At 54.0% G+C, this 10,612-nt stretch overlaps 1 long non-coding RNA gene and 1 pseudogene across 1 annotated transcript; one reads left to right on the top strand and one right to left on the bottom strand.

Moving 5' to 3' along the window:
• The first annotated feature begins 1,968 nt into the window (after positions 1 to 1,968).
• LOC482976 lies at positions 1,969 to 4,154 on the top strand (annotated as a pseudogene).
• Positions 4,155 to 4,875: 721 nt separating this feature from the next.
• LOC111090418 lies at positions 4,876 to 7,880 on the bottom strand. Its single transcript, XR_005371813.1, has 3 exons — positions 7,769 to 7,880; positions 7,207 to 7,336; positions 4,876 to 6,642 (listed from the first exon to the last, which is right to left on the bottom strand). It is a non-coding gene; the product is annotated as an uncharacterized LOC111090418 (long non-coding RNA).
• Positions 7,881 to 10,612: the final 2,732 nt, after the last annotated feature.

The following is a 10,612-nucleotide window of genomic DNA, read 5'->3' as shown; positions in this document are numbered from 1 at the left end:
GGCCACCATCGTGCATGGGAGCCCGGATCTTTGTCCCTCCCAGAAGATGCTCCCCACTCCCTATGAGCACTTCAGCTTCTAACAGGGGCCTGGGCTCCAGGTGGCATGAAAACTTTCACAGAACCAGAAAAAAAATGTGTTTCTGTAGCTGGGGAGCAAGCCACGGAAGCAAAATGACAAAGCCACCGTAGAACACTGCATAGACTTCCCAGACACAGGCCCATCTCATCCTCACTGCTCAGAAAAACGGGTGTGGTTCTTATTCCCATTTCACACATGACGTCCGCTTTCCAAGAACGGCCTTATTGAGATAGGATCCATGTCCCATACAAGTCACCCACTTACAGCGTACGATTCAGTGGCTTTTACTGAAGTCCCAGAGTTGTGCGACCATCACCGCAGTCTGTTGTTGATTGTTTTCCTCACCCCGAAAAGAAGCCATACCCACTGACACTCACTGCCCCAGCTCCCCCCAACCACCCCCAGCGCCCAGCCTAGACAGCCACTCATCTACTTTCTGCCTCCGTGGATTTACCTATTCTGGACATTTCCTATCAATGGCAACACGCAATACGTGGTCTTTCGTGTCTGGCTTCCTTCACTTCACATAGTGGGTTCCAAGTCCACCCACACAGCAGCACGTCCAGCTCCCTCACCCCTTCTGCCCCCTGCTTCCCCGGCCCCCCTGCCTTGCCCCGGTGGGGCTGCAGCCTGTGGCCACTGGCCCACCTCTTTGTGAAGGCTTCCCAAACACCAGGCGCCCCTCCCTCTGGAATGCTGAGCAGGCCACCTGGGGGGAGGGGGTGCACAGCCCCCCAGCCCACTGCCTCCTGCCCCAGGAAATACATTGCTCAGTTCTTTCCACAATTTGAAAGGTTTTAAGACAAACTGGCCTGCTGTTGACAGCACTAATTCCTTTCTTCCTCTCCATTGCTCCTGTCTCTTCTCTCTCTCTCTCTCTCTCTTTTTTTTTTTTCCAAAAGGAATTTTTTTTTTTTTGATGTTGTGTGTATGGGTTTTTTCTCTGCCTCCAGCTGTCACTTTGGTATGGGGATTGATGTTAAGTAGCACTTACTGGCTCTCGCTCTATTCCAATTGCTTTATATACAGTACGTCATGCACCCTCCATGGGGCAGGCCTCATCATCCCCATTTTATAACTGGAAGCACTGAGGCTCTGAGACACACTGGGACTTCTCAAGACCTCCCCAGGGCTGGATTCTTATCTGTCTTGCTCATCCTGCCTCCCCAGGGACCAAAGTCTGTGGCTGGCTGGTGGAAGTTCCAACAATTTCTCCCAATGCTTTCAACGTGATCAGATTCACTGCAGACCTGCTGGAACAGTCTTCACTGTGCATGTCCATGGTTGCTCAGAGAAGGTCAACACAAAGGTCTTCCTGACCTCTGTAAGGAAGAGGCCACCGAAGTGGCTTTACTAGTTAGTGCAAGTGCAGAGGGAAGTGTTTAAAGATCTGTTTGCCAGCACTTTGTTATAATCATCAGTGAAATAAGCCATGATATTCTCATTATTCACCTCTCTGTGCTCTTCCTCTGGTTCCAAAACCCTTGTTGGAGGCTACTACCTAGAGGATCATTTCCAAGCTTCCTCCCTGTAGCACAAAAGGCATTTCTTGATTAGTGAGGGGATGACCTTCTCTGACACAGGGCCCCTGGGAAGCCCGGCTCAACCCTTTAGTTTCCATCTCTCGAAATCTTTCAAAACAATGATGTCAAGTGAAACTATTTCTCAAGCAAGCTGAAGCACAGTGGAAGAACTGGACGATAAGATGCAGGGAAGGAGGCATGGGAGACATGGCTCCTTACCACCAGACAGACACTGAGGTTGTATCCTGGTGCCCTGGGGGGCTGTGGAGAGATTGCAAGTTGGCCAACGCATGATCAGATCTGTGTGCTAGGTCAGAAAGAATGGACTTGGAGGGAAATACACTTGTAGGGGAGTACAGAGGAGATGACTAAGCCAGGCCCCACTGGCAGCCTCCCCTCTACCAATGAAGTAGCTGATAAGAGGCTGCTAGAGAGGCTGAAGGACACGAAGCAGGTAGAGAACGTGGGTGTGGGTCAACAAGATGGCAGCATAGTGAATACAATAAAGTTCCGGGGAGCCTAGGTAGTGGGAGCCACGAGAGGCTGTCTACTGGGCTGTGGGCTTGCCCTGAGGGTAGTTCCCAGCAACCCAGGAAGCCAACAGAGACAAAGAATGTGGGGTGAGGGCAGAGGGATGGCCCCAAAACAGACTGGCAAGTTAACTGGTCCAAGAAGCAAGGGGAAGCCGGTGGGGAAGAGAAGAGGGTGACTTGCACGAGTGGCTGTTGCTGTGTAATAAGTCACATCAAAGTTTTGTGGCCACGGTCCTTTCATGTCTCTTATGGTTTCCAGGAGTTTGAGTTCTAGAGTGGTTGGACTGGGGAACCCTCTCATGAGGTTATGGTCAGATGCCAGCTGGAGCTGCTGTCATAAGGGACTGGGAGACCCTGCGAGGGCTGCTCCCCCACATGCCTGGTGAGTCGGTCACAGGCCTCAGCCAGCCTGCATGCAGGCCCTCCACCAGGCCCCCTTCACCAGGCCTCTTGAGTGTCCTCATGGCCTGGCACCGGCCTTCCTCAAGTAAATGATTCCAGAGACCACAGCAGAGCCTGCGATGCTTGCATGACCTCAGCTCAGAGGTCACACACCATCACTTCCGCCATATTCTATTGCTCAGAGGGGGCCAGTGAATAGTGAGAAGCAAAGATCTTTGGGGCCACCTTGGAAGCTAGCTTCTACCAAGTGCACTTATTAAGCCTCTACTGTGTGCTGTGAAAAGTAACCACTATGGCTTAAGCATCTATATTATTGTTACCTCGTTACTCCTCCCAGGAGTATTGTTATCTCGTTACTCTGTAAGCAATGAGACAACTGAGGCCCAGAGCTGTTAGGCAACTTGCGCAAGGTCACACAGCCAGTAAAGGAATGAGCTGTGATTCAAGCCCGGAGATCCTTGACTTCAAAGCCAGCATGCTTGCTGCTCCACTGGGGCCCCTTAACAGATTCTCTCCATCCGTAAAGACGATGCTCCAGCCTCCCAGGCTGGATGGGCCTCAGAACTAGATCTCCGGTGGGAGAGAGCATCTCAGGGATTCTTCTCGGAAGCTGAGACCCCAGAAGGCTGAGGCCTCCCCAGCCGACAGGCCAAGCCAGCCGCGAGACCAGGGAAAGCATTGAGTCATGTGTTTATACCATTTCCAGTTCTACCTGTGTTTTCCTCTTCCTGTATACAACTCCCAGCACACTATTCCGGACTCTCATCCCTCAGGAACTTCCGGTTTCAGAGCCAGAGTCTCCAGCCAGGCCAAGGAGGAAGGATGGGGGCCTCAGGGGCCTCGGGGAGCCGGAGCCCACACTTTGGTGAAACCTTCCTTTCCAGAGGGGCCTGGAAATCCCCATTTCCTACTGCATCCCCGGCAAGCTCCTCTGCAGGCCTTCCGCTGCGCCTGGACGTGCTCCGGGCTGCCGCTCCTCTGTTCCCCGGAGCTGCCCCCAGCTCAGTCCCGGGGGGAGCAGCGGAGAGACCCATGGGCCACAGTCAGACCCATGGGGTCAAGTCGCAACTCTGCCACTTACCAGCTTCAAGTTAGTCAAATTAACCTCTCCAAGCCTCTGCTGAGTTCTGTTTAGAAAGAGTGGGCTTCCCCTCTCACCCCCCGCACTGCCTGCAGAGGTAGCAGCCGTCTCTCATTCGGCACCGTGACCGCCCTCAGACCTCTGGGGAAGCCCAAGATCTTTAAAATGGGGCCAAGAAGTTCATCCGGCACCAGTCAGATCCGATGTGTCAAAATGAAGCACAACTGGCGGGAACCCAGAGGCATTGATGATAGGGTGTGCGGAAGTTTCAAGGGCCCGATCTTGATGCCCAACATTGATTACATGAGCCATGAGAAGACAAAGCCCATGCTGCCCAGTGGCTTCCAGAAGCTCCTCACCCACAATGGCAAGGAGCTAAAAGTACTGCTGATGTGCAACAACAAGTCTCACTGTGCGGAGATCGCTCACAATGTCTTCTCCAAGAACTGCAGGACCTCTGCGGGAAGAGCAGCCCAGCTGGCCATCGAGGTCACCAATCCCAATGCCTCGCTGCGCAGCGAAGAAAATGAATAGACACACAGCTGATGTGCATATGGTGTTTGTGCTAATAAAATCATAGAGCTACAAAACAAAATACTAGTGAGCCATTTCGGGGTAAAAATACTCTATTTGCAATGCACGGAAAGGGGTCTGATATCTCGGCCCACCTCCTCCCCCAAGCAAGAACTACCTGGATTGGTTTAAAGATCAGAAGCGGTGCGTGGTGTGTATTAAGGCCCTGCTCGTGGTAAGCATACGTTGCTTTTCTGTGCTGTCCTCCTTCCACCTTGCACATATGTCTATCCCTCAGGGCCTCGGGCATCGCTTCCAGCTTCTAGAACACCAGCCTCAGTGCCCTGGAGCTCTTCTAAGACGGGGACACGCTGTAATTCCCGCCACACGCACATTCGTTGTGTCTCTTCCCAGAGATTTGTTCACAGCCACTGGCGCCTTAACAGACTTCACAGGTTACAGAGTTAGCATTTGGCAAAGAGGTTGTGTGTCATCGGGTGTTCTCATAGGCTCAGGACATCAGATGTTTATTGAGTGAGCGAACAAGTGAGCATAGACACCTTCAACGCTTCTAGAAGAGCATCGAATGGGCTGGCCTGCCGCTAGCAGTGGGGAGCAGAGCAGAAGCTCGGGCCTGTTGGTGGTCTCCGGTGTTGATGGAGGAGAGCCAGCAGAGCCTCACCTCTGCCCTCCCCCTGCCCCCTCCCCTCCCCCTTGCCTATCCCTGTCTCCCCATGCCACATCACACGCGAGCCCCCAGCTGTTTCCTGCGGGAGGTGGGGGCCGCATCAGTTGACCCCAAGAACAGCACGGCCGAGAGCCCACTCCCCATCTCCCCAGGTAGGTCTGCCTCCCTTGCCCTGCCACACTCAGAAGAGGGTTACAGTTGCTTTTATATTTTTAAATGACGCCCCGTTCCCACACGCTCCTTCTAAATTGCCGCTTTGACTGGGTGAAGAATTCTTTTCTTTTTTTTTTTTTTCCTAGAATGGAATTTGCAACGTGTTTTCTCAGCCCACCCCCACCAGACTGGAGTGAAATGAACTCTGGGCATGCCTGCTTCTTCCAGCAAGCCTCGCCTGATCTAAGGACAGTCATTAACTTGTTATTCTAAGTAATCCTCTGCTGAAAGCTATGAGCCGCCTGTGGTGGACGAGAGCAGGGTTTTTCAGGCACAAAAACATGGGACTTGCCAGCTCACAGGACAGACAGCTTCCCGGGAGGAGGGAAGTGGCACAGAGATTCAGGCTCGCTCCCAGACAGGACAGAAATAGCCCTTGCAAATCCAGACCATTTGGGGTTGGCCATATTACACACCTCGGTCATTGCCTGGCGGGTATTTCACCAGCCCCCCGATTCACTGACATTTAGGTCACTGTCACCCACAGAGGCTTCCCTGTCTATCATCTCAGATCGACAGATTACACACCCTGCCAAAAATCCTGAAAACTGGCCCAACACCGAGTTAGGGGAGCTTCCTCAAGGCCTTCCTCTCCTGGCTCTCTCCAGCCAGTTCCTTCTCTGGCCACATCCTCCGGCTAATCATCCCCCAATCCTATTAAGCTCCTCGAAGCCTGCTGTTTGTCCCCTGTACCCAAGCAAGCATCCTTCTCCACTTTTCTGATAACGCATTCACACTGACTCTAGAGGCAGGTCACATCCCTCAGGCAGCTTGTGCTATTCCCGAACACCTACCTCCATCCCACCACCTAGCAGGCTGGAGTTACTTGTGTTCATATCTGGTTTTCCCTGCTACACACCCCGTTCCCCCCATGAACCTGGTTCCTTCATCTCTAGTCACCTAGAGTCTGCACCTGGTGGGTCTTGAGCACATGTCTGTTTAATGGAAGAAAAACTGACTGAATACATGTCTACTAGAGCCGGGCAGTGGGATAAGATGCTGTAACCAAAACAGCAAAAACAGAATGTCATTCCAGGGCTCCAGACCTCAGTGAGCATGAGTGTGTAAGCTTGTAAAAATTCAATAATCCAGGACACCTGGGTGGCTCAGTGGTTGAGCATCTGCCTTCAGCTCAGGCTGTGATCCCGGGGTCCTGGGATCAAGTCCTGCATCAGGCTCCCCTTACAGAGCTTGCTTCTCCCTCAGCCTATATCTCTGCCTCTCTCTCTGTTTCTCATGGATAAATAAAATCTTAAAAAAAAAAATCAGTAATCCATAGTCAAAAGTGAGAAGAAAAAATACAAAGAGACTCAGGGCAGGACACCAGTCCCGAGGAGCTTACAGTCTAGTTTCCAGAAAAGGACTTCTATGTCGGTGTAAAAGATTCACATTTCACAGGTCTGCGTGCTCCTGGCCCAGTGAGCACCCAGATGCAGGGGGGGAGACCAACCCTGTGGGCCAGGTGGTCAGGGAAGTCTTCCTGGAGAAGGTGGGGCTTGAGCTGAATCTTGAAGGGTAGGCAGGACTCGGAGATAAAGAGGCATTCCAGGCACAGGGAACAGAATGAGCACCGCAGAGGCACGGGAAAGTGAGCTCAGGAAACCACCCCTAAAAAACATAATAATAATCTTAGTAAAGGGTACTATGAGCTGAGAAGCTATCGTGGGGTTTTTCAGATAATGTTAAGGCTTTTGTCACAGTAGCGGTTTTAATTTCAAATGAGCTTAAGGCCTTGATCAAGGGTCACTACCCCAGATTTTCTCCCGACTGGCCACTGGTGCACCCCCTCAGCCACTAGTGGTAAAGCAAATTGTCTCTTAATACTCTGGCTTCGTGTTAGTATGACATATTTCTGCTTAATATTCTTCAGTGCCTTTCCCTAAGTATAAGGCAGCGTAGGGTTCGTGGAAAGAGCACAGGCCTGGGCCACTCGGGTTCAGAGCCTGAGTCTGCTTTTCTCCAGTGATGAGACCGTAAGCTCGTCACCTTCATCGCCAACGTTTACCTCGCGCTGGTTTGGGTGCCAGGCACTCTTCTAAGCATTTTCCAGCCACCTGGTACTATTTTATCAGCCCCATATTCCAGATGGGGGAAACTGATGTACAGAGAATGAGTAACTTCCCCCAGAGTGATCTGTAGCTAGTACGAGGCGGAGCTGGGATTTGAACTCACGTCATTTAACTCCATGGTCCTCACTTCCAACGGGTCTGAGCCTCAGCTCCTCGACTATAATAGGACGACAATCCCTAAAAGCTCACTGTCGCTTTGCCGTGGCGTGAAGCTCCATCACTCCCTGAGTGCCCTGGAGAGTGAAAACAAAAGCCCTTTTAATGTTTCCAGAAGCATCACCATCACGTCTGCAGTGACTCAGATCCCCTCTAAGCACGAGCAGACTTTGCTCCTGTCTTTTCTCTTCCCGAGCACGTCTGAGGACCATTCTGCGCACTTACCTGTTCCCTGATACCTGCAAATTCCTCTCCCCTCCCGCCCTCCACTGTCCCAACACGCAGCCTTTGATGGGCAAGCACGCCAACAGCTGCGGCCTCGCAGAATCCCAGCCCAGAAGCCCGGCGTGCCTGTTCCGATTTCCTCCTTTCAAGTGTCAGGGAAGTTTCTGGAGGAGACAGAGGCTGATGCCGACCCGTGAGGGGCTGCAAAGTGCTGTGACTGTGCCACGCAGAGGCAGCAGGAGGTTCAGGCCCAGCCGGCCAAACCTTTCCCTTGTGGCACTTACCTGGTAGGGACCCCCCTGAAATGATGACGGAGCAGAGGCTGCAGGCATCTTGATCTTTGGCAAGCAAAGACATGTTCCCTCCTTGTGTGGAATTTGATGTCTCCAATAATACTAAACATAAAAATAGGTGGCTTTTTTTTTTTTTCCCTGATTGCCTGCTAGGCCCCGAGCACTAGGTGAGGTCATTCACATAGACAGTTTAATCGAACGATTGCAGTCCCTCCTGTGGACACAGGACTGTTCCAAGCAGCTCCACCCTCCACCCCCACTTCACATACGAGGAAACTGGCATCTCCCTTCCTTTAGGGACCCTATAAATAAACAGCGCACGGTGCCTGGTACAGGAAATGCTCTGTGTATCAGGGAAAATCATTCACCAAGACAAGCACGGATGTTAATGTTACGAGCACTGTGTGATGGAATATATTATCACCAGCTCAAGCATGACAATGCTCAGCCACCCCAGGCCAGGAAATGGGAGCACAGGGATGAATGGGTAATTTTCCCATGCCTCCCTCGCTGGCTCCCAAGGGCTGAGGCTGCCCAGAGAGGGAGCTTGACCTCCTCCTCTGATCCCTGGGGAGAGGTCACTGCGCCTACAAAGCACCAGGAGAACGGGCAGGGGGAGGTCAAGCCCAGAGGGTGTAGCTGATGGTGATGGAGCACTTAGTGCAGGGATGTGTGTGTGCGTGTGTGCGTGCTGTTTACTTGGGCATCCCCAGGGCTTGACGCATGCCTGGTACACAGTAGGCACCCAATAAATAGTTACTGAATGAGCGAATGAAGGAAGGACGGACGGAGGGAAGTAGCTTGCTCACGGGCAATGAGCCAGCAGAGTTGGAAACCGAACCCAGAGTCGAGGCTGATGCAAGCGGCTCCCTCCCAGGGACACGCAGGTGCTGAAGAGGCGGAGATGCCTGAGGATCCTTCCCCTGCAAAGGACAGAGGATGCGTGGGCAGCGTCACGGGCAGCCCACAGTCCTGTGGCCAGGGCCCTGGACAAGCCATCGGCCGCCCCACGTCCTGGCCCTGCGATGGCCGTGCTCGGATCCGAACAGCGGGGCCGGTCCCTTCCCCTGTATGGTCCTCCTTCACCCACATGTAAGATAGAGTTGTTAACGCCCACCTGCTCCCACAAAGACAATCAAGCGAGATAAAATGTGCAAAAATTGCTGTATTAATCACAAAGGCAAATTAAATACCAGTTGAACCAGACTTCCCTGGGCCTCCACCTCCCTGTCTACACGGAGTATACAGTAGGCTGTGCCAGCTGTCACGTCAGGAGTCCAGGGGATGGGCGGGCTTTCGCACGGCACAAGCCCACGGGGCTCCATCACACGGATATCAGGGTCTCCCGAAGCCCCTGCATGCCCCCAGGGACACTCAGTGCACAACCTGCACAGCTGGACCAAGTAGTTCCACGCCGGGGCCTGTTTTTGGCCGGACCATGAAGTCAATACTGTGATCGGGAAGAAGACAGGACAGTTGTCCCCTACGCCTAGGAGCTCAGAGTGGAGGCAATCACTTCCAGAGGGCCGGGCTGCTGACATCTCCCTGGACCCGGCAGGCTGTCCACCCCTGGATTCTAGGACCCGGGCGGGGGGCTCTTCTTTCTCCAGATCCAAGGCTTTGCCTGCTTTTCTCCTCACCCCATGATAGGTGAGTCCTTAGGCCAGTGGGGATAGGGGGGAAGGGGCAGGTGCTCTCCACCTGCCCTGGCTGCAGACCCCTGCTGGCCCCCACGCCCTCCTCAGCACATGGCGTCGCAAGCGTGGACGAGGGAGCTCAGAGTCAACCCATCAGGCCCTAAGAGCCTGAGAGCAGAGACCCACTCAAGGTCATGAGACGTGCAGGATGAGCTCTGAGGCCAAAGCTGGTTGTCACTGCTCCGGCCCCCTTCTCTCTGCTGCCCCACACGTACCTGCACCCACACAGACCTCGGCTGCAATGCCCAGGGAGACGATTTCACCCATTGTCAACACATCCAAACACATTAAAAGTCACAAACCCTTCTGTTGGCTGGGAATCTATGGGTGGGACTGGGGAGAGGACTGTGGGGGGCATCCCTAGCCATGGTGCGGTTGAGTCCTGGGCCCCGGGCCCTATGCCCTGCTATCTGGGGGGGGGGGTTCTGGGGGGGCTTGGCCCAGAGGGGGCTCTATCACACCTTTAGCCTCCCTGCTCAGCATTTCCCACACCTGTTCTGACCCCAGCCATTCTGATGGCAGCAGCCTGCTTCCCTGTCACCTCCTGCAGGACATCCTAAGGCCCCCCGGGGGGGGGAAGGAGCCCTCCCAGGGCGGTGAGGGTGCAGCCCCTGGTGGCACCCCACCGCTCCGGGTCCCCGGGGTCAGGTGCAAACCTCCACCCGAACCCTGCGCCCCCCCCACGCCCCTGCCCTCAGGGCTGGCACCGCGTCAAGTTTCCGCTGACAGGGGCCCTCGAAGGCTCGCATGTGGCCCGGGGTCCGAGGCTCTCATTAGGCAGAGGCCGCGCTCACGTAACGCCTTTAATGTGGTGCGATGGTATTTTTCAGGCTTCTTTTCAGAAAGAAAAAGTTAATAACGTGAAAGCTTTATGACCCCTCTCTTCCCCCCTCCGAGACACGGCCTTTGGGGGTGGAAGGCCCGGGCTAGTTAGGGCCGCAGCCCGGGGATTTCCTCCTCTCTGGGAGCGGCTGTAATTACGCACACGGAGGGGCCGGGGCCTCCAGGAGGCAAGGCGGCCAGGCCTCCACCGCCCAGGCTGGGGGAGGCTAGGTGTTGGCCGCCGTGCCCCGGTCTGCAAAGCAGAACCAGATGGGGAATCCATTACCTGCTCTACAAAGGAGGCGGCCTTGCTAAT

This window comes from Canis lupus, chromosome 17, assembly GCF_011100685.1.
Source record: "Canis lupus familiaris isolate Mischka breed German Shepherd chromosome 17, alternate assembly UU_Cfam_GSD_1.0, whole genome shotgun sequence".
Taxonomy (NCBI): Eukaryota; Metazoa; Chordata; class Mammalia; order Carnivora; family Canidae; genus Canis; species Canis lupus.
Note: the sequence above shows the minus strand (reverse complement) of the source record. Positions and strands in the feature narration are given on the sequence as shown.